Raw genomic sequence first — 24,217 nt, forward strand, 5'->3', positions numbered from 1 at the left:
CCACAAACTCCACCTCCCACGCACAGGTGCCACATCCTGCCCCACAAGTGCCACCTCATGCCTCACAAGTGCCACCCCCCCCACAAGTGCCACCTCCCACCCCACAAGTGCTACCTCCCACGCACAAGTGCCACATCCTGCCCCACAAGTGTCACCTCCTGCCCACAAGTGCCACCTTCCGCCCTACAAGTGCCACCTCACACCCAAACAGTGTCAACTTCCGCCCCACAAGTGCCACCTCACGCCCCACCACTTCCACATCCCGCCCCACAAGTGCCACCACCTGACCCACAAGTGCCACCACCAGACCCTCTAATGCAACTACCTGCCCCACAAGTGCCAACTCGTGCCCCACAAGTGCCAACTCCTGCCCCACAAGTTCTACGTCCTGCCTTACAAGTGCCACCCCCTGAAACACAACTTCCACATCCCGCCCCAAAAATGCCACCTCCTGCCCTACAAGTGCCACCTCAGGCCCCACAAGTGCCCCCTCCCGCTCCACAAATGTCACGTCCTGCCCCACAAGTGCCATCTCCCGCCCCACAAAGGCCAAATCCTGCCACGCAACATCCACCTCCTGCCCCACATCATCCACCTCCCACCCCACAAGTGCCACCTCCTGTGGCACAAGTGCCAATTCCAGCCCTAAAAGTGCCAGCTCATGCTTCACAATTGCCAGCTCCTGCCCCACATCATCCACCTCCTGCCCCACAAGTGCAACCTCCTATCCCACATGTGCCAACTCCTGCCCCACAAGTGCCATTTCCTGCACCACATTAGCCACCTCCTTCCCCACAAGTGCCACCTCCCACCCCACAAGTTTAACCTCCAGACACACAAGTACCATCTCCCGCCCCACAAGTGCCATCTCCCGCCCCACAAGTGCCATCTCCTGCCCCACAAGTGCCATCTCCTGACGTGCATCTTCCACCTCCTGCTCCACAATTGCCATCTCCTGCCCCACAAGTGCCACCTCCCGCCACACAAGTGCCACCTCCCGCCCCTCTATAGCCACCTCCTGCCCCACAAGTTACACCTCTTGCCCCACAAGTTACACCTCTTGCCCCACAACGTCGACCCCCGCCCCACATGTGCCACCACCTGACCCACAAGTGCCAACTCCTGCCCCACAAGTGCCATTTCCTGCACCACATTTGCCGCGTCCTGCCCCACTAGTGCCGGCTCCTGCCCCACAAGTAATAACTCTCGCCCCACAACCTCAACCTCCAGCCACACAAGTGCCACCTCCCGCCCCACTACTTCCACGTCACACCCCAAATCTTCTTACCTTCCACCCCACAAGTGCCACCTCCTGCCCCAAACCTTCAACCTACTGCCCCACAACTGCCACTTCCCACGCAGCAATTGCCACCCCCCGCCCCACAAGTGCCTCCTCCCACCCCACAAGGTCCAACCCTTACCCCACAACTGCCAACACCTGCCCCACATCATCCACCAACCGCCCCACAAGTGTCACCTCCTGCACCACAAGTGCCACCTCCCGACCCACAACTTCCAACTCCCACTCCACAAGTGCCACCTACTGCACAACAAATACCATTTCCTGCTCCATAAGTGCCACCTCCTGCCCCACAACCGCTACCTCCTGCCTCATATCATTCACCTCCCACCCCACAATTTCCACCTCCTGCTCAACTAGTGCCACGTGCTGCCCCACAAGTTCCATTTCCCGCCCCACAAGTTCCATTTCCCGCCCCACAAGTGCCACCTCCTGCCCCACATAATCCACGTCCTGCTCCAAAATTGCCACCTCCTGCCCCACAAGTGCCACCTCCCACCCAACAAGTGCCACCTCCAGCCCCACCAGTTCCACCGCCCGCCCCACAAGTACCACCTCCTGACCCACAAGTGCTACTACGTGACCCACAATTGCCACCTCCCGTCTCACAATTGCAACTCTCGCCCAACAAGTGCCAACTCCTGCCCCACAATTGCCACCACCCCCCCAACAAGTGCCACCTCCCGCCCCACAAGTACCACATCCCACCCCACAAGTGCAACCTCCTGCCCCACAAGTGCCACCTCCTGCCCCACAAGTGCTTCTTCCTGCCTTACAAGTGCCACTTCCCGCTGCACAAGTGACACCTCCAGCCCCACAGCTGCCACAACCCGCCCCACAACTTCCACATCCCGCCTCACAACTGCAAGCTCCTGCCCCACAATTGCCACCTCCTACTACACAAGTGCCAACTCCTGCCCCACAAGTGCCACCTCATGTCCCTCAATTTTCACCTTATGCCCCAAAAGTGCCACCTCCCGCCCAACAAGTGCAACATCTCGCCCCACTAGTGCCACGTCCCGGCCCAAAATTGCTACCTCCTGCCCCACATCATCCACCTCCTGTTCCACAAATGTCACCTCCTGACCCACAATTTCCACCTCCTGCCCCACAAGTGCCACATCCTGACCCACAACTTCCACCTCCTGCCCCACAAGTGCCACATCCTGACCCACAACTTCCACATCCTGCCCCACAAGTGCCACCTCCTGCCCCACATAATCCACGTTTTGCTCCAAAATTGCCACCTCCTGCCCCACAAGTGCCACCTCCTGCCCCACAAGTGCCAACTCCTGCCCCACATGTTCCACCTACCACCCCACAAATTCCAACTCCTACCCCACAAGTGCCACCTCCCACCCCACAAATGCCACCTCCTGCCCTGCAACTTCCACCTCCTGCTCCACAAGTGCCATCTCCTGCCCCACATCGTCCACCTCCCACCCAACAAGTGCCACCTCCTGCCCCACAACGACCACCTCCTGCCCCACAAATGCCAGTTCATGCCCCACATCATCCACCTTCTGCCCCACAGGTGCCACCTCCTGCCCCACATCATCCACCCCCTGAAGCACAAATGCCAGCTCATTCCCCTGAAGTGCCAGCTCTTGCCCCACAAGAGCCACTTCCTTCACCACAGGTACCCCATCCCACCCCACAAGTTTCAATTCCTGCCATACAAGTGCCACCTCCTTCCCCACAAGTGCCACCTCCTGCCCCACAAGTGCCACCTCCTGCCGCACAAGTGCCACCTCCCGCCAAACAACTGAAACCTCCTGCCCCACAAGTGTCACCTCCTGCCCAACTAGTTCCACCTCTTGACCTACAAGTGCCACCTCCTGCCCCATAAGTTTCACCTCTCGCCCAACATATGCCACCACCTCCCCCAAAAGCGCCACCTCCTGCCCCACAGGTGCGATTTCCTGCCCCACAACATCCACCTCCCACGCACAAGTGCAACCTACCGCCCCACAACTTCCACCTCCTGCCCCACAAGTGCCAACAGCTGCCCCACAAGTGCCACCTCCTGCCCCACAAGTGCCACCTCCTGCCCCACAAGTTCTACCTGTAACCCTGCAAGTCCAGCTCCTGCCCCACAAGTGCCAGCTCATGCTTCACAAGTGCCAGCTCCTGCCCCACAAAGACAGCCTCCTGCCCCACATCATCCACATCCTGCCCCACAAAGACCACCTCCTGCCCCACATCATCCACCTCCTCCCCCACAAGTGACAATACTTGTTCCACAAGTGCCACCTCCCGCCCCACAAATGCCAAATCCTGCCCTGCAACTTCCACCTCCTGCCCCACAAGTGCCAATTCCTGCCCCACAAGTTCCAGCTCATGCTTCACAAGTGCCAGCTCCTGCCCCACATCATCCAATTCCTGCTCACATGTGCCACCTCCTGTCCGACAAAGACCACCTCCTGCCCCACATCATCCACCCCCTGCCCCACAAGTGCCACCTCCTGCCCCACAAGTGCCAATTCCTGCCCCACAAGTGCCACCTCCTGCCCCACAACGACCACCCCCTGCACCACAAGTGCCAATTCCTGCCCTACAAGTGCCAGCTCATTCCCCTGAAGTGCCAGCTCCTGCCCCACAAGTGCCACATTTGTCCACACCACTGCCACCTCCCCCCCAAATAATCCACCTCCTGCCCCACAAGTGTCACTAACCGCCCAACTTCCTCCTCCTGACACACAAGTGCAACCTCCTGCCCCACAAGTGCCAGCTCCTGCCCAAGAGCCACTTCCTGCCCCACAAGTACCTCTTCCCTCCCAACAAGTTCCAATTTCCGCCCCACAAGTGCCACCTCCTGCCCCACAAGTGCAACCTCCTGCCCCACAATTGCCACCTTTCGCCCCACAAATGCCACCTCCCGCTCCACAACTTCCACCTCCTGCCCCACAAGTGCCACCTCCTGCCCCACAAGTGCCACCTCCTGCCCCACAATTGCCACCTCCTGCCCAACATCTACCACCTCCCACCCCACAAGTGCCACCTCCTGCCCTACAACTTCCACCTCCTGCCCCACAAGTGCCACCTCCTGCCCCACAAGTGTCAACTCATGCTCCACAAATGCCACCTCCTGCTCCACAAGTTCCATCTCTTGCCCCACAAGTGCCAAATACTTCCCCACAACTTCCACCTTCTGCCCCACTAGTGCCAACTCCAATTCCACAAGTGCCACCTCCAGCCCTACAACTGCCACTTCCAGCCCCACAAGTGCCACCTCCCGCCCAACAACTTCAACATCCCACCACACAAGTGCCAACTCCTGCCCGTGTGCCACATCCCGCCCCACAAGTGCCACCTCCTGCCAAACTAGTGCAACCTCCTGCCCCACAAGTGCCATATCTCGCCAGACAATTTACAGCTCCTGCCCCACAAGTGCTACATCCTGCACCACAACTTCAACCTCCTGCCCCACAAGTGCCACGTTCTGCCCCACAAGTGCCAATTCCTGCCCCACATGTGCCAGCTCATGCTTCACAAGTGCCAGATCCTGCACCACATCATCCACTTCCTGCCCACAAGTGCCAATTCCTGCCCCACAAGTGCCAGCTCTTGCCCCACAAGAGCCACTTCCTTCACCACAGGTATCCCATCCCACCCCACAAGTTTCAATTCCTGCCATACAAGTGCCACCTCCTTCCCCACAAGTGCCACCTCCTGCCCCACAAGTGCCACCTTCTGCCCCACAAGTGCCATATCTCGCCAGACAATTTACAGCACCTGCCCCACAAGTGCTACATCCTGCACCACAACTTCAACCTCCTGCCCAACAAGTGCCACGTTCTGCCCCACAAGTGTAGGCTCCTGCCCCACAAGTGCCAATTCCTGCCCCACATGTGCCAGCTCATGCTTCACAAGTGCCAGCTCCTGCCCCACAAGAGCCACTTCATTCACCACAGGTACCCCATCCCACCCCACAAGTTTCAATTCCTGCCATACAAGTGCCACCTCCTTCCCCACAAGTTCCACCTCCTGCCCCACAAGTGCCACCTCCTGCCCAACAAGTGCCAGTTCATGCCCCACAAGTGCAAGGTCGTGTCCCACATCATCCATCTTCTGCCCCACAAGTGCCACCTCCTGCCCCACCACGACCACCTCCTGCCCCACATCATCCACCCCCTGCCCCACAAGTGCCACCTCCTGCCCAACAAGTGCCAGTTCATGCCCCACAAGTGCAAGGTCGTGTCCCACATCATCCATCTTCTGCCCCACAAGTGCCACCTCCTGCCCCACAACGACCACATCCTGCCCCACATCATCCACCCCCTGCCCCACAAGTGCCACCTCCTGCCCCACATCATCCACCCCTGCCCCACAAGTGCCACCTCCTGCCCCACAACGACCACCCCCTGCACCACAAGTGCCAATTCCTGCCCTACAAGTGCCAGCTCATTCCCCTGAAGTGCCAGCTCCTGCCCCACAAGTGCCACATTTTGCCACACCACTGCCACCTCCCCTCCAAATAATCCACCTCCTGCCCCACAAGTGTCACTGACCGCCCAACTTCATCCTCCTGACCCACAAGTGCAACCTCCTGCCCAACAAGTGCCAGTTCATGCCCCACAAGTGCAAGGTCCTGTCCTTCAACTTCCACCTCCTGCCCCACAAATGCCACCTCCTGCCCCGCAACGACCACCTCCTGCCCCACATCATCCACCTCCTTCCCCACAAGTTCCAATTCCTGCCCTACAAGTGCCAGCTCATTCCCCTGAAGTGCCAGCTCCTGCCCCACAAGTGCCACATTTTGCCACACCACTGCCACCTCCTCCCCCAAATAATCCACCTCCTGCCCCACAAGTGTCACTGACCGCCCAACTTCCTCCTACTGACACACAAGTGCAACCTCCTGCCCCACAACTTCAACATCCCGCCACACAAGTGCCGACTCCTGCCCAACAAGTGCCACCTCCTGCCCAACAAGTGCCATTTCTTACCCCACAGGTTCCAAATCCTACCCCACTGGTGCCATTTCCTGCCCCACAAGTGCCATTTCCCCCCCCACATGTGCTAACTCCTGCTTTACAAGTTTCACCTACCACCCCACAAATTCCACCTCCCACCCCACAAGTTCCACCTCCTGCCACAAAAGTGCCAATTCCTGCTTCACAAGTGCCAGCTCATTCCCCTGAAGTGCCACATTTGTCCACACCACTGCCTCCTCCCCCCCAAATAATCCACCTCCTGCCCCACAAGTGTCACTGACTGACCAACTTCCTCCTCCTGACCCACAAGTGCCAGCTCCTGCCCCACAAGAGCCACTTCCTGCCCCACAAGTACCTCTTCCCTCCCAACAAGTTCCAATTTCCGCCCAACAAGTACCACCTCCTTCTGCACAAGTTCCACCTCCTGCCCTAAAAGCTCCATTTCCTGCCCCAGAAGTGCCACCTCCCGCCCTACAACTTTCACCTCCTGCCCCACAAGTGCAACCTCCCAGCCCACGAGTGACACAATCTGCCCATGTGCCACCTCCTGCCTCACAACTTCCACCTCCCGCCCCACAAGTGCCACCTCCTGCCCTACAACTTCCACCTCCTGGCCCACAAGTGCCACCTCCCGCCCTACAACTGCCAAACCCTGCCCCAAAACTTCCACCTCCTGCCCAACAATTTCCAACTCGTGCCCCACAATTGCCACCTCCTGCCACACAAATGCCACCTTCTGCCTCAAAATGCCACCTCCTGCCCAACAACTCCAACCTCCCGCCCCACAAGTACCACCTCCTGCTCCACAAGTTCCACCTCCTGCCCCATAAGTTCCACCTTACGCCCCACAAGTGCCATCTCCTGCCCCAAAAGCTCAATTTCCTGCCCCATCAGTGCCACCTCCCGCACCACAAGTGCCACCTCCTGCCCCATAAGTGCCAATTTCTGCCCCACAAGTGCCACTTCCCGCCTTACAAATGCCACCTCCTGCCCCACAAGTGCCACCTCCCGCCCCACAACTTCCACCCCCTCCCCTCAAGTTACATCTCCTGCCCCACAAGTGCCAACACCTGACCCACAAGTGCCACCTCCTGCCCCACAACTTTACATTCCGCCCCACAATTTCCACCTCCTGTCTTACAAGTTCCACTTCCTGCCCCACAAGTGCCAGCTCAGGCTTCACAAGTGCCAGCTCCTGCACCACATCATCCACTTCCCGCCTTACAAGTGCCACCTCCTGCCCAACAATTGCCATTTCTTACCCCACAGGTTCCAACTCCTGCCCCACAGGTGCCACATCCTGCCCCACAAGAGCCACTTCCTTCACCACATGTGCCAACTCCTGCCCCACAAGTGCCATTTCCTGCCCCACAACTTCCACCTCCCGCCCCAGAAGTGCAAGTTCCTGTCCCACAAGTGCCACCTACCACGCCACAAATTCCACCTCCTGCCCCACAATGACCACCTCCTGCCCCACAAGTGCCAATTCCTGCCCTACAAGTGCCAGCTCATTCCCCTGAAGTGCCAGCTCCTGCCCCACAAGTGCCACATTTTGCCAAACCACTGCCACCTCCCCCCCCAAATAATCCACCTCCTGCCCCACAAGTGTCACTGACCGCCCAACTTCCTCCTCCTGACACAGAAGTGCAACCTCCTGCCCCACAACTTCAACATCCCGCCACACAAGTGCCGACTCCTGCCCAACGTGTGCCACATCCTGCCCCACAAGTGCCAACTCCTGCCCCACATCGTCCACCTCCCACCCAACAAGTGCCACCTCCTGCCCCACAAGTGCCAATTCCTGCCCCACATGTGCCAGCTCATGCCCCACAAGTTCCAGGTCCTGTCCCACATCATCCACCTTCTGCCCCACAAGTGCCACCTCCTGCCCCACAACGACCACCTCCTGCCCCACATCATCCACCCCCTGCACCACAAGTGCCAATTCATGCCCTACAAGTGCCAGCTCACTCCCCTGAAGTGCCAGCTCCTGCCCCACAAGTGCCACCTCCTGTCCCACATGTGCTAACTCCTGCCCCACAAATGCCACCTCCCGCCCCACAACTTCAACATCCCGCCATACAAGTGCCACCTCCCGCCCAACAATTGTGGCCACATGACAAACAAGTTCAACTTCCGCCCCACAAGTGCCACATCCTGCCCCACAAGTGCCAGCTCCTGCCCCACATGTTCCACCTACCATCCCACAAATTCCACCTCATGCCCCACAAGTGCCAACTCCCAACCCACAAATGCCAAATCCTGCAATGCAACTTCCACCTCCTGCTCCACAAGTGCCACCTCCTGCCCCACATCGTCCACCTCCCACCCAACAAGTGCCACCACCTGCCCCACAAGTGCCAATTCCTGCCCCACATGTGCCAGCTCATGCTTCACAAGTGCCAGCTCCTGCACTACATCATCCACTTCCTGCCCCACAAGTGCCACCTCCTGACCGACAAAGACATCCTCCTGCCCCATAAGTGCCAATTTCTGCCCCACAAGCGCCAGCTCATTCCCCTGAAGTGCCACATTTGTCCACACCACTGCCTCCTCCCCCCAAATAACCCACCTCCTGCCCCACAAGTGTCACTGACTGACCAACTTCCTCCTCCTGACCCACAAGTGCCAGCTCCTGCCCCACAAGTGCCGGCTCCTGCCCCACAAGTGCCAGCTCCTGCCCGACAAGAGCCACTTCGTGCCCCACAAGTACCTCTTCCCTCCCATCAAGTTCCAATTTCCACCCCACAAGTGCCACCTCCTGCCCCACAAGTGCAACCTCCTGCCCCACATCGTCCACCTCCCACCCAACAAGTGCCACCACCTGCCCCACAAGTGCCACCACCTGCCCCACAAGTGCCACATCCCGCCCCACATGTACCACCTCCTGCATCACAACTTCCACCTCCCGCCCCACATGTACCACCTCCAGCATCACAACTTCCACCTCCCGCCCCACATGTACCACCTCCTGCATCACAACTTACACCTCCCGCCCCAAGAATGCCACACCCTGCCCCACAAGTGCCACCCCCCCCCACAAGTGCCACCTCCCGCCCCACAAGTGCCACCTCCCACGCACAAGTGCCACGTCCTGCCCCACAAGCGCCAACTCGTGCCCCACAAGTGCCAACTCCTGCCCCACAAGTTCTATGTGCCTCTGTGGGGTCTCTTATGGGTATCTCTGGACCCAAATGTATTCCTATGGGTACCTATGGGTTTCAATGTGGTCCCTATGTGCCTCTATGGGGTCTCTTATGGGTCTCAGCAGTGTCCCTATGTGTCTCTATGGGTCTCACTGTCCCCCACTGTAATCCATGGGATCCCTATGTGTCCCAATGTCCCCATATGGCTCACTATGTGTCCCTATGTGTCCCAATGTCCCCCCTATGGGTTTCTATGTGCCACTATGGGGTCTCTATGGGGTCTCTATGGGGTCTCATGGATATCTCTGGGCTCAAATGTCTTCTTATGGGTGACTATGGGTTTCAATGCAGTCCCTATGTGCCTCTATGGGGTCTCTTATGGGTCTCACCGAGGTCCCTATGTGTCTCTATGGGTCTCACTGTCCCCCACTGAAATCCATGGGGTCCCTATGTGTCCCAATGTCCCCCTATTGGTCCCAGTGTCAGCCTATGGGTCACAATGTGTCCCTATGTGTCCCAATGTCCCACCTATGTGTTGCTAAGTGTCTCCATGGGGTCTCTTATGAGTATCTCTGGGCCAAAATATCTACCTATTGGTATCCATAGGTTACATTACGTCCCTATGTGCCTCTATGGGGTCTCTTAAGGGTTACAGCGGAGTCCCTATGTGTCTCTATGGGTCTCACTGTCCCCCACTATGTTCCATGGGGTCCCTATGTGTCCCAATATACCCCTATGGGTCCCAGTGTCTCCCAATGGGTCACTATGCGTTCCTAAGTGCCGAATGTCACCCCTATGTGTCCCAATCGCCCCCTTTGGGGTTTCTATGGGGACTCTTATTGGTATCTCTGGGCCCAAATGTCTTCTTATGGGTATCTATGGGTTTCAATGAGGTCCCTATTTGCCTCTATGGGGTCTCTTATGGGTATCAGTGGAGCCCCTATGTTTGTCTACGGGTCTCACTGTTCCCCACAGTAATCCATGGGGTCCCTATGTGTCCCAATGTTCACACTATGGGTAGCTATGTACCTCTATGGGGTCTCTATGTGGTCTCTTATTTGTATCTATGGGCTTAAATGTCCTCCTATGGGTATCTATGGGTTTCAATGTGGTCCCTATGTGCCTCTATGGGGTCTCTTATGGGTCTCAGCAGAGTCTCTATGTGTCTCTACGGGTATCACTGTCCCCCACTGTAATCCATGGTGTCCCTATGTGTCCCAATGTCACCCTATGGGTCCCAGTGTCTCCCTATGGGTCACTATGTGTCCCTATGTGTCCCAATGTCCCCCCTATGGGTTGCTATGTGCCTCTATGGGTTCTCTATGGGGCTCTATGGGGGGCCTATGGAGCTCTATGGGGTTCTATGGGGCGTTCTGAGGTTTCTATGGGGTGTCTATGGAACGCTATGGTGTGTCTATGTGGCAAAATGAGTTTCTATGGGTGGCTATGGGAGCTCTATGGGGCACAATGGGTTGCCTACGGGGCTCTATGGGATGTCTATGGGGCTCTATGGCGCGGCTATATGTCCTTATGTGGTGTCTATGTGGCACTATGTTGTGCTATGGGGTGCTGTGAGGCACTATGGGGTGCTATGAGGCTCTATGGAGCAGTATAGGGTGTCTATGGGTCCCTATGTGGTGCAATGGGGCGCTGTGGGGCACAAGGGAGTGTCTATGAGGCTCCATGGGCTGCTATGTTGCACTATGGAGTAGCTATGGGGTGCTATGGGGTCTCTTTGGGCCCCTATGAGTCACTATGGGGTGTCTATGGGGCTCTATGGGGTATCTTTGTGTTCCTATGGGGCGCTATGGGTGACTATGGGGTCGCTATGGGTTTCTTTGAGGCACTATGGGTCTCAATGGGGTCTCTATGGGTCTCAATTTATCCTTATGGCTCCCAATGACTGTCTATGGGTCTCTATGTGTCCCTATGGGTCCCAGTGTCTCTCTATGGGTCCCAATGTCTTCCTCTGGATCTCTATGGGTCCCTATGGGTCCCAGTGTCTCTCTATGTCCCCCTGTCTAGGTGGTAACTATACAGATGGTAACAAAGATGGTAACAAATGTACAGAGGTTCTAAGCGAGAGAGAAACTCACCAGTGGTGATGCCTTCGCTGAGGAAGCTGGGGCGGTCTTCACTGCAGAGCGATGTCCAAGAGATGCTGCCTCACAGAATCACAGAATTCTCAAGGTTGGAAAAGGGCTGCCAGCTTTTGTAGGAGAATAGCATGGGAGACAGTTGTGAAGGCTTTGCTGAAGTCCAAGTAGAGCACATCAACAGCCTTTCTTTCTTTCCTTCATCCATCAGATGGGTCACAGGATCGTAGAAGGAGATCAGATTGGTCAAGCAGGAGCTGCCCTTCACGAACCCATGCTGGCTAGGTCTGATCTCCTGCTCATCCCACACCTGCCGCATCTGTCATCTCCCTCAAGACAATTCGTTCCATTCCCTTCCCTGGCACCGAGGTCAGGCTAACAGGCCTGGAGTTGCCCGGATCCTCCTGACAACCTTGCTTGGAAATGGGAGTCACGTTGGCAAGCCTCCAGTCTTCTGGGACCTCACCCGGTAACAGGGAGCTCGGAAAGATAATGGAAAGCGGCTCGAGTGAGGGTCAGCCCTTAAATGAGGTCTCAGAGGAGGTGGAGTCGAGCTCCAGCCCTCCCGGGAGCACAGCTCCATTACTCTCACCTGTGCTCCCGCAGCTGACCCCACACTTGCCTCAGCTGATTAATCAGAGGTTCAGGCTGTGATTACCAATCTCCCACACAGCCCCTGTGGGTCCCAGTGTCTCCCTATGGGTCACTATGTGTTCCTAAGTGCCGAATGTCCCCCCTATGTGTCCCATTGGCCCCCTTTGGGGTTTCTATGGGGACTCTTATTGGCATCTCTGGGCCCAAATGTCTTCCTATGGGTATCTATGTGTTTCAATGAGGTCCTTATGTGCCTCTATGGGGTCTCTTATGGGTATCAGTGGAGCCCCTATGTGTCTCTACGGGTCTCACTGTTCCCCACTGTAATCCATGGGGTCCCTCTGTGTCCCAATATCCACACTATGGGTTGCTATGTACCTCTATGGGGTCTCTATGTGGTCTCTTATGGGTATCTCTGGGCCCAAATGTCTTCCTATGTGCATCTATGGGTTTCAATGTGGTCCCGATGTGCCTCTATGGGGTCTCTATGGGTCTCAGCAATGTCCCTATGTGTCTCTATGGGTCTCACTGTCCCCCACTGTAATCCATGGGATCCCTATGTGTCTCAATGTCCCCCTATGGGTCCCAGTGTCTCCCTATGGGTCACTATGTGTCCCTATGTGTCCCAATGTCCCCCCTATGGGTTGCTATGTGCCACTATGGGGTCTCTATGGGGTCTCTATGGGGTCTCATGGATATCTCTGGTCCCAAATGTCTTCCTATGGGTATCTATGTGTTTCAATGCAGTCCCTATGTGCCTCTATGGGGTCTCTTATGGGTCTCACCGAGGTCCCTATGTGTCTCTATGGGTCTCACTGTCCCCCACTGAAATCCATGGGGTCCCTCTGTGTCCCAATGTCCCCCTATTTGTCCCAGTGTCAGCCTATGGGTCACAATGTGTCCCTATGTGTCCCAATGTCCCTCCTATGTGTTGCTAAGTGTCTCCATGGGGTCTCTTATGAGTATCTCTGGGCCAAAATATCTACCTATTGGTATCCATAGGTTACATTACGTCCCTATGTGCCTCTATGGGGTCTCTTAAGGGTTACAGCGGAGTCCCTATGTGTCTCTATGGGTCTCACTGTCCCCCACTATGTTCCATGGGGTCCCTATGTGTCCCAATATACCCCTATGGGTCCCAGTGTCTCCCTATGGGTCACTATGTGTCCCTATGTGTCCCAATATCCCCGCTATGCGTAGCTATGTGCCTCTATGGGGTCTCTTATTCGTATCTATGGGCTTAAATGTTCTCCTATGGGTCCCAATGTCACCTTATGGGTCCCAGTGTCTCCCTAAGGGTCACTATGTGTCCATATGTGTCCCAATGTCCCCCCTATGGGTTGCTATGTGCCTCTATGGGTTCTCTATGGGGCTCTATGGGGTGCCTATGGAGCTCTATGGGGTTCTATGGGGCGTTCTGAGGTTTCTATGGGGTGTCTATGGAACGCTATGGTGTGTCTATGTGGCAAAATGAGTTTCTATGGGTGGCTATGGGAGCTCTATGGGGCACAATGGGTTGCCTACGGGGCTCTATGGGATGTCTATGGGGCTCTATGGCACGGCTATATGTCCTTATGTGGTGTCTATGTGGCACTATGTTGTGCTATGGGGTGCTGTGAGGCACTATGGGGTGCTATGGGGCTCTATGGAGCAGTATAGGGTGTCTATGGGTCCCTATGTGGTGCAATGGGGCGCTGTGGGGCACAAGGGAGTGTCTATGAGGCTCCATGGGCTGCTATGTTGCACTGTGGAGTAGCTATGGGATGATTTGGGGTCTCTTTGTGCCCCTATGGGGCGCTATGTGTCACTATGTGGTGTCTATGGGGCTCTATGGGGTGGCTATGCGGTGCTGTAGGGTGGCTATGGGGTGCTTTGGGGTATCCTTGGGTTCCTATGAGGCGCTATGGGTGACTATGGGGTGCTATGGTTTGCTATGGGGCTCTATGCGGAAGAATGGGGTCTCTATGGGGCGCTATGGGGTCCCTATGGGGCTCTATGGGGAGTCTATGGGGTGTCTTTGGGGATCTATGCGTTGCCTGTGGGGCTCTATGAGGTCTGCATGGGGTCTGTATGGGGTTCAGTGGGTCTCTATGGGGCTCTATGGGGTGTCTACAGGCACTATGGGGCAATATGGGGTGTCTATTTGGTTCAATTGGGCTCTATGGTGTGGCTGTAGGGCCTTTTGTGGTGTCTATGTGGCACTATGTTGTGCTATGGGGTGCTGTGAGGCACTATGGGGTGCTATGAGGCTCTATGGAGCAGTATGCTGTGTCTATGGGTCCCTATGGGGTGCAATGGGGTGCTGTGGGGCACAATGGAGTGTCTATGAGGCTCCATGGGCTGCTATGGGGCACTATGGAGTAGCTATGGGGTGCTATGGGTTCTCTTTGGGCCCCTATGAGTCACTATGGGGTGTCTATGGGGCTCCATGGGGTATCTTTGTGTTCCTATGGGGCGCTATGGGTGACTATGGGGTCGCTATGGGTTTCTTTGAGGAAGTGCCAACTCCTGCCCAACGTGTGATATCTCATGCACCACAAGTTCCAAGACTTGCCCCACAAGTTCCACCTACCATCGCACAATTGCCACCTCCTGCCCCACAAGTGCCACCTCCTGCCCCACAAGTGCCACCTCCCGACCCACAAGTGCCACCTCCTGCCCCACAAGTGCCAGCTCCTGCCCCGAAAGTGCCAGCTCCTGCTCCACATGTGCCACCTCTCGCCCCACAAGTTCCAGCTCCCGCCCCATAAGTGCCACCTCCCTCTCCACAAATTCCACCTCCCGCCCACAAGTGCCACATCGCTCCCCACAAGTGCCACCTCCTGCCCCACTAGTGCCACCTCCCGCCCCACAAGTGCCAACTCCAGCCCAAAAAGTGCAACTTCCCACCCCACAAGTACCAAATCCTGCCCCACAACTTCCACCTCCTGCCCCAGAAGTGCCATCTCCTGCCCCACATGTGTCACCTCCTGCCCCACATCATCCACCTCCAAACCCATAAGTGCCACCTCCTGCACAACAAGTGCCATTTCCTGCCCCACAAGTGCCATTTCCCCCCACACATGTGCCAACTCCTGCCTTACAAGTTTCACCTCCCACCCCACAAATTCCACCTCCCACCCCACAAGTTCCACCTCCTGCCCCAAAAGTGCCAATTCCTGCTTCACAAGTGCCAGCTCATGCTTCACAAATGCCAGCTCATGACCCACATCATCAACTTCCTGCCCCACAAGTGCCACCTCTAACCCCACAAAGACAGCCTCCTGCCCCACATCATCCACCTCCTGCCCCAAAAGTGACAATTCCTGCCCCACAAGTGCCACCTCCCACCCCACAACTTCAACATCCCGCCACACAAGTGCCGACTCCTGGCAACGTGTGCCACATCCTGCCCCACAAGTTCCAGCTCCTGCCCCACATGTTCCACATACCATCCCACAAATTCCACCTCCTGCCCCACAAGTGCCAACTCCCAACCCACAAATGCCAAATCCTGCAATGCAACTTCCACCTCCTGCTCCACAAGTGCCACCTCCTGCCCCACATCGTCCACCTCCCACCCAACAAGTGCCACCACCTGCCCCACAAGTGCCAATTCCTGCCCCACAAGTGCCAGTTCATGCCCCACAAGTGCCACATTATTCCACACCACTGCCTCCTCCCCCCCAAATAATCCACCTCCTGCCCCAGAAGTGTCACTGACTGACCAACTTCCACCTCCTGACCCACAAGTGCCAGCTCCTGCCCGACAAGAGCCACTTCCTGCCCCACAAGTACCTCTTCCCTCCCAACAATTTCCAATTTCCACCAGACAAGTACCACCTCCTTCTGCACAAGTTCCACCTCCCGCCCCACAAGTTCCACCTCCTGCCCTAAAAGCTCCATTTCCTGCCCCAGAAGTGCCACCTCCCGCCCCACAAGTGCCACCTCCTGCCCTACAACTTCCACCTCCTGGCCCACAAGTGCCACCTCCCGCCCTACAACTGCCAAACCCTGCCCCAAAACTTCCACCTCCTGCCCAACAATTTCCAACTCGTGCCCCACAATTGCCACCTCCTGCCACACAAATGCCACCTTCTGCCTCAAAATGCCACCTCCTGCCCAACAACTCCAACCTCCCGCCCCACAAGTACCACCTCCTGCTCCACAAGTTCCACCTCCTGCCCCATAAGTTCCACCTTACGCCCCACAAGTGCCATCTCCTGCCCCAAAAGCTCAATTTCCTGCCCCATCAGTGCCACCTCCCGCACCACAAGTGCCACCTCCTGCCCCATAAGTGCCAATTTCTGCCCCACAAGTGCCACTTCCCGCCTTACAAATGCCACCTCCTGCCCCACAACTTTCACCTCCTGCCCCACAAGTGCAACCTCCCTGCCCACGAGTGACACAATCTGCCCAAGTGCCACCTCCTGCCTCACAACTTCCACCTCCCGCCCCACAAGTGCCACCTCCTGTCTCACAAGTGCAACCTCCCGCCCCACAACTTCCACAACCTGCCCCACAAGTGCCACCTCCCGTCACTCAACTTCCAACTCCCGCCCCACAAGTGCCACCTCCCGCCCTACAACTTCCACCTCCCGTCACACAACTTCCACCTCCTGCCTCACAAGTTCCACATTCCGCCCCACAACTTCATTCTCCCGCCCCACAACTTCCAACTCCTGGCCCACAAGTGCGACCTCCTGCCCCACCATTACCACCTCCTGCCCCACAATTTCCACCTCCTGCCCCACAAGTGCCACAACCTGCTCCACAATTTCAACGTCCTGCCTTACAAGTGCCACATTCTGCCCCACAAGTGTAGGCTCCTGCTCCACAAGTGCCACCTCCCGAACCACAACCTCAACCTCTGGCCCCACAAGTCCCACCTCCCGCCCCACAAGTGCCACATGTCGCCCCACAAGTGCCACCACCCGCCCCACAAGTGCCACCTTCTGTTCCACAACTTCCACCTCCTGCCCCACAAGTGCCACCTCCTGCCCCACAAGTGCCAATTCCTGCCCCACAAGTGCCACCTCCTGCCCTACAACTTCCACCTCCCGCACCACAACTTCCACCTCCTGCATCACAACTTCCACATCCCGCCCCACATGTACCATCTCCTGCATCAGAACTTCCACCTCCCGCCCCACATGTACCACCTCCTGCATCACAACTTCCACCTCCCGCCCCACATGTACCACCTCCTGCATCACAACTTCCACCTCCCGCCCCACATGTACCACCTCCTGCATCACAACTTCCACCTCCCGCCCCACATGTACCACCTCCTGCATCACAATTTCCACCTCCTGCCCCACAAGTGCCACAACCTGCACTACAATTTCAATGTCCTGCCTTACAAGTGCCACATTCTGCCCCACAAGTGTAGGCTCCTGCTCCACAAGTGCCACCTCCCGAACCACTACCTCAACCTCTGGCCCCACAAGTCCCACCTCCCGCCCCACAAGTGCCACATCCCGCCCCACAAGTGCCACCACCCGCCCCACAAGTGCCACCTCCCGACCCACAAGTGCCAACTCCTGCCCCGCAACTTCCATCTCCTGCTCCACAAGTGCCACCTCGAACCGCACAATTGCCACCTCCTTCCCCATATCAACCACCTCCCATCCAACAAGTGCCACCTCCTGCCCCACAAGTGCCAATTCCTGCCCCACAAGTGCCAGCTCATGCTTCACAAGTGCCACCTCCCGCCCTACAACTGCCAAACCCTGCCCCAAAACTTCCACCTCCTGCCCAACAATTTCCAACTCGTGCCCCACAATTGCCACCTCCTGCCACACAAATGCCACCTTCTGCCTCAAAATGCCACCTCCTGCCCAACAACTCCAACCTCCCGCCCCACAAGTACCACCTCCTGCTCCACAAGTTCCACCTCCTGCCCCATAAGTTCCACCTTACGCCCCACAAGTGCCATCTCCTGCCCCAAAAGCTCAATTTCCTGCCCCATCAGTGCCACCTCCCGCACCACAAGTGCCACCTCCTGCCCCATAAGTGCCAATTTCTGCCCCACAAGTGCCACTTCCCGCCTTACAAATGCCACCTCCTGCCCCACAACTTTCACCTCCTGCCCCACAAGTGCAACCTCCCTGCCCACGAGTGACACAATCTGCCCAAGTGCCACCTCCTGCCTCACAACTTCCACCTCCCGCCCCACAAGTGCCACCTCCTGTCTCACAAGTTCCACATCCCGCCCCATAACTTCATTCTCCCGCCCCACAACTTCCAACTCCTGGCCCACAAGTGCGACCTCCTGCCCCACCATTACCACCTCCTGCCCTACAATTTCCACCTCCTGCCCCACAAGTGCCACAACCTGCTCCACAATTTCAACATCCTGCCTTACAAGTGCCACATTCTGCCCCACAAGTGTAGGCTCCTGCTCCACAAGTGCCACCTCCCGAACCACAACTTCAACCTCTGGCCCCACAAGTCCCACCTCCCGCCCCACAAGTGCCACATCCCGCCCCACAAGTGTCACCACCCGCCCCACAAGTGCCACCTTCTGTTCCACAACTTCCAGCTCCTGCCCCACAATTTATAACTCCTGCCCCACAAGTGTTGCATTTTGCCCCACAAGTGCCACCTCCCGCTCCACAAGTGCCACCTCCCGACCCACAAGTGCCAATTCCTGCCCCACATCATTCACCTCCTCCCCACAAGTGCCACCTCCCGACCCACAAGTGCCAACTCCTGCCCCGCAACTTCCATCTCCTGCTCCATAAGTGCCACCTCAAACCGCACAATTGCCACCTCCTTCCCCATATCAACCACCTCCCATCCAACAAGTGCCACCTCCTGCCCCACAAGTGCCAATTCCTGCCCCACAAGTGCCAGCTCATGCTTCACAAGTGCCAGCTCCTGCCCCTCATCATCCACCTCCTTCCCCACAAGTGCCACCTCCTGACCCACAACATCAATCTCCAGCCCCACAAGAGCCGCCTCCTGCCCGACAAGTTACACCTGCTACAAGTTCCACAAGTGCCACCTCCCTGCTCACGAGTGCCACATCCCGCCCCACATGTACCACCTCCTGCATCACAACTTCCACCTCCCGCCCCACATGTACCACCTCCTGCATCACAACTTCCACCTCCCGCCCCACATGTACCACCTCCTGCATCACAACTTCCACCTCCCGCCCCACATGTACCACCTCCTGCATCACAACTTCCACCTCCCGCCCCACATGTACCACCTCCTGCATCACAACTTCCACCTCCCGCCCCACATGTACCACCTCCTGCATCACAACTTCCACCTCCCGCCCCACATGTACCACCTCCTGCATCAAAACTTCCACCTCCCGCCCCACATGTACCACCTCCTGCATCACAACTTACACCTCCCGCCCCACATGTACCATCTCCTGCATCACAACTTCCACCTCCCGCCCCACATGTACCACCTCCTGCATCACAACTTACACCTCCCGTCCCACATGTACCACCTCCTGCATCACAACTTCCACCTCACGCCACACAAATGCCACCTCCTGCCCTACAAGTGCCACCACAGGCCCCACAAGTGCCCCCTCCCGCTCCAGAAGTGCCACGCACTACCCCACAAGTGCCACCTCCCGCCCCTCTATGGCCACCTCCTGCCCCACAAGTTACACCTCTTGCCCCACAACGTCGACCCCCGCCCCACATGTGCCACCACCTGACCCACAAGTGCCATCTCCTGCCCCACAAGTGCCATTTCCTGCACCACATTTGTCGCGTCCTGCCCCACAATTGCCGGCTCCTGCCCCACAAGTGCCAACTCCTGCCCCACAAGTGCCACCTCCCGCCCTAGAACTTCCACCTCCCGCACCACAACTTCCACCTCCTGCATCACAACTTCCACCTCCCGCCCCACATGTACCACCTCCTGCCCTACAAGTGCCACCTCCTGCATTACAACTTCCACCTCCCGCCCCACAAGTGCCACCTCCCGCCCCACTACTTCCACGTCACACCCCAAATCTTCTTACCTTCCACCCCACAAGTGCCACCTCCTGCCCCAAACCTTCTACCTACTGCCCCACAACTGCCACTTCCCACCCAGCAATTGCCACCCCCCACCCCACAAGTGCCTCCTCCCACCCCACAAGTGCCAACCCTTACCCCACAAGTGCCAACTCCTGCCCCACATCATCCACCAACCGCCCCACAAGTGCCACCTCCTGCACCACAAGTGCCACCTCCCGACCCACAACTTCCAGATCCCGCCCCAATAGTGCCAGCTCCCGGCCCACAATTGCCACCTCCTGCCCCACAACTTCCATCTCCCACTCCACAAGTGCCACCTACTGCACAACAAATACCATCTCCTGCCCCATAAGTGCCACCTCCTGCCCCACAACCGCTACCTCCTGCCTCATATCATTCACCTCCTGCCCCACAATTTCCACCTCCTGCTCAACTAGTGCCACGTGCTGCCCCACAAGTTCCATTTCCCGCCCCACAAGTGCCACCTCCCTCCCCACAAGTGCCGCCTCCAGCCACACAAGTGCTAAATCGTGCCGCACAACTTCCATCTCTTGCCCCACAACTGCCACCTCCCACCTTAAAAGTGCCACCTCCCGACCCACAAGTGCCTCCTCCTGTCCCACAGTTGTCACCTCCCGCTCCACAAGTTACACCTCACCCCCCACAAGTTCTACCACCCACCCCACAAGTGCCACCAGCAGCCCCAGAAGTGTCAAATCCTGCCACACAACTTCCACATCCAGCCCCACAAGTGCCACCTCCCACCCCACAACTTCCACTTCCCGCCCAACAACAGCCTCCTCCTGCCCCACAAGTGCCTCCTCCTGCCCCACAAGTGCCACCTCCTGCCCCACAAGTGCCTCCTTCTGCCCCACATGTGCCACTTCCTGCCCCACAAGTGCCTCCTTCTGCCCGACAAGTGCCACTTCCTGCCCCACAAGTGCCTCCTCCTGCCCCCTCCCGCTCCACAAGTGCCACACAAGTGCCACTTCCTGCCCCACAAGTGCTACCTACTTCCCCACAAGTGCCACCTCCTGCCCCACGTCATCCACCTCCTGCCTCACAAATGCCGCCTCCTGACCCACAATTGCCACCTGCCGCCCCACAACTTCCACCTCACGCCCCACAAGTGCCACCTCCCGACCCACAAGTGCCACAACCCACCCCACAAATCCAACTTCTGACCCACAAGTTCCACCTCCCACCCCACATGTGCCACCTCCCGACCCACATGTGCCAACTTCTGCCCCACAAGTGCCAGCTCCTGCCCCTCAAGTGTCACCTCTTCCCCACAAGTGCCACCTTCTGCTCCACAAGGGCCACTTCCTGCCGCACAAGTGATACCTCCAGCCCCACAACTGCCACCACCCGCCCCACAACTTCCACCTCCCGCCTCACAAGTGCAACCTCCAGGCCCACAAGTGCCACCTCCTGTTCCACAAGAATTAACTCCTGCCCCACAAGTGCCACCTCCTGCCCTTCAAGAGCCACTTCTTGCCCCACAAGTAACATTTCCTGCCCCAAAAGTGCCAACCTCTGCCCAACAAGTGCTATGACCCAGCCCACAAGTGCCAACTCCTGCCCCACTAGTGCCACCTCCCGCCTCACAAGTGCCACCACCCTCCCCACAACTTCAACCTCCTTCCCCAAAACATACACCTCCCACCCCACAGGTGTCATCATCTGCCCCACAACTGCCACCTCCCGCCCCACAAGTGCCACCTCCCGCCCCACTACTTCCACGTCACACCCCAAATCTTCTTACCTTCCACCCCACAAGTGCCACCTCCTGCCCCAAACCTTCAACCTACTGCCCCACAACTGCCACTTCCCACCCAGCAATTGCCACCCCCCGCCCCACAAGTGCCTCCTCCCACCCCACAAGTGCCAACCCTTACCCCACAACTGCCAACTCCTGCCCCACATCATCCACCAACCTCCCCACAAGTGCCACCTCCTGCACCACAAGTGCCACCTCCCGACCCACAACTTCCAGCTCCAGCCCCAATAGTGCCCGCTCCCGGCCCACAATTGCCACCTCCTGCCCCACAACTTCCATCTCCCACTCCACAAGTGTCACCTACTGCACAACAAATACCATCTCCTGCCCCATAAGTGCCACCTCCTGCCCCACAACCGCTACCTCCTGCCTCATATCATTCACCTCCCGCCCCACAATTTCCACCTCCTGCTCAACTAGTGCCACGTGCTGCCCCACAAGTTCCATTTCCCGCCCCACAAGTGCCACCTCCCGCCCCACAACTGCCACAGCCCGCGTTAAAAGTGATACCTCCCGACCCACAAGTGCCTCCTCCTGCCCCACAAGTGCCTCCTCCTGCCCCACAAGTGCCTCCTCCTGCCCCACATGTGCCTCCTCCTGCCCCACATGTGCCTCCTCCTGCCACACAAGTGCCACCTCCTGCCCCACAAGTGCCACCTCCTGCCCCACAAGTGCTACCTACTTCCCCACAAGTGCCACCTCCTGCCCCATATCATCCAACTCCTGCCTCACAAATGCCTCCTCCTGACCCACAATTGCCACCTGCCGCCCCACAACTTCCACCTCACGCCCCACAAGTGCCACAACCCGCCCCACAAATCCAACTCCTGACCCACAAGTGCCACAACCCGCACCACAAGTTCCACCTCCCGCCCCACAAGTTCCACCTCCCGCACCACAAGTGCCACCTCCCGACCCACATGTGCCAACTTCTGCCCCACAAGTGCCAGCTCCTGCCCCTCAAGTGTCACCTCTTCCCTACAAGTGCCACCTTCTGCTCCACAAGTGCCACTTCCTGCCGTACAAGTGATACCTCCAGCCCCACAACTGCCACCACCCGCCCCACAACTTCCACCTCCTGCCTCACAAGTGCAACCTCCAGGCCCACAAGTGCCACCTCCTGTTCCACAAGAATTAACTCCTGCCCCACAAGTGCCACCTCCTGCCCTTCAAGAGCCACTTCTTGCCCCACAAGTAACATTTCCTGCCCCACAAGTGCCAACCCCTGCCCAAAAAGTGCTATGACCCAGCCCACAAGTGCCAACTCCTGCCCCACTAGTGCCACCTCCCGCCCCACAAGTGCCACCACCCTCCCCACAACTTCAACCTCCTTCCCCAAAACATCCACCTCCCGCCCCACAGGTGTCATCATCTGCCCCACAACTGCCACATCCCGCCCCACAAGTGCCACCCCTTGCCCCACAAGTGCCACATCCCACCGCACAATTTCCACCTCTTGTTACACAAGTCCCACCTCCCGCCCAACAACAGCCTCATCCTGACCCACAAGTGCCACCTCCTGCCCCACAAGTGCCACCTCCCACCCCACAAGTGCCACATCCCGCCCCACAAGTGCCACATCCCGCCCCACAAGTTCCACCTCCTGCCTTACAAGTGCCAATTCCTGCCCTACAAGTGCCAGCTCATTCCCCTGAAGTGCCAGCTCCTGCCCCACAAGTGCCACATTTTGCCACACCACTGCCACCTCCCCCCCAAAATAATCCACCTCCTGCCCCACAAGTGTCACTGACCGCCCAACTTCCTCCTCCTGACACACAAGTGCAACCTCCTGCCCCACAAGTGCCAGCTCCTGCCCAACAAGAGCAACTTCCTGCCCCACAAGTACCTCTTCCCTCCCAACAAGTTCCAATTTCCGCCCCACAAGTGCCACCTCCTGCCCCACAAGTGCAACCTCCTGCCCCACAAATGCCACCTTTCGCCCCACAAGTGCCACCTCCCGCTCCACAACTTCCACCTCCCACTCCACAACTTCCACCTCCTACCCCAGTAGTGCCACCTCCCGACCCACAAGTGCCACCTCCCGCCCAACAAGAGCCACCTCCCGCCCTACAACATCCATCTCCTGGCTCACAAGTTCCACCTCCTGCCTCAAAAGAGCCACCTCCCGCCCCACAACTTCCACGTAACGCCCCATAAGTTCCACCTCCTGCCCAACAAGTGCCACCTCTCGTCCCACAAGGACCACCTCCTGCCCCACAAGTGCCACCTCCTGCCTTACAAGTTCCACCTCCTGCCCAACAAGTGCCACCTCCTGCCCCACAAGTGCCACCTCCTGCCCAACAAGTGCCACCACCCTCCCCAAAATGCCAACTCCCGCCCCACAAGTGCCACGTCCAGCCCCACAACTTCCACCTCCTGCGCCAAAAGTGT

The sequence above is a fragment of the Coturnix japonica genome, chromosome 9 (genome assembly GCF_054131305.1).
Source record: "Coturnix japonica strain WE chromosome 9, WE-NBRP24, whole genome shotgun sequence".
Taxonomy (NCBI): Eukaryota; Metazoa; Chordata; class Aves; order Galliformes; family Phasianidae; genus Coturnix; species Coturnix japonica.